We start from the raw sequence: 571 nt of genomic DNA, 5'->3' as shown, positions 1-571 counted from the left end.
AAAAAAAAACATAATTAATAGCTAATTTACAGATAATGATAATTCAACACACTTTCTTCCTGTTTCTGTTCAGTTTTTCATCCTACAATATCAAGTACTGTAACTACTGCTGAAACTACTGTAACTACCACTGGATTGATAGTTGGTGTAACTGTGGTCTATATACCCATCATAGCACTGGCTGTATTGATAATTGTTTTGCATGTGAAAAGAACAGACCAAAAGAGGTAAATGAGTATTCATTAAAATGACATTTTAAAAACTATGGCTTATAGAAAACCAGAGAACGACATTGCATTGCAAAGCATTCCAACTTATGCTACAATTGATTTTAAGCAAAGTTAGTTACTGCATTAATTGAAAATAAAATACATTAACGAATAGATCATCAAACAGTCCTGAGACTCCTGAATATGAAGTACTACCTTTTTAATAATGTTCACACTCGTCTTTTATCATGTACACTATTAGTGATGCAAATAAATGTATATTTAATGCTACCACTTAAATTAATGCATATTGTGTTTGTGTTATAGCTATAAAGGCCCCCATACACTAGGCAGCATGTTGC

General features: G+C 31.5%; 1 long non-coding RNA gene across 1 annotated transcript; it reads left to right on the top strand.

The window, feature by feature from the left end:
• Nucleotides 1-65: 65 nt before the first annotated feature.
• LOC109588788 (uncharacterized) lies at nt 66-498 on the top strand. Its single transcript, XR_002188359.1, has 3 exons — nt 66-227; nt 276-340; nt 385-498. It is a non-coding gene; the product is annotated as an uncharacterized LOC109588788 (long non-coding RNA).
• The last annotated feature ends 73 nt before the right edge of the window (nt 499-571 follow it).

This window comes from Amphimedon queenslandica, unplaced genomic scaffold (genome assembly GCF_000090795.2).
Source record: "Amphimedon queenslandica unplaced genomic scaffold, v1.1 AMPQUscaffold_11856, whole genome shotgun sequence".
NCBI classification, from domain to species: Eukaryota; Metazoa; Porifera; class Demospongiae; order Haplosclerida; family Niphatidae; genus Amphimedon; species Amphimedon queenslandica.
The sequence above is the reverse complement of the archived record's forward strand: the minus strand, read 5'-3'. Positions and strand labels throughout refer to the sequence as shown.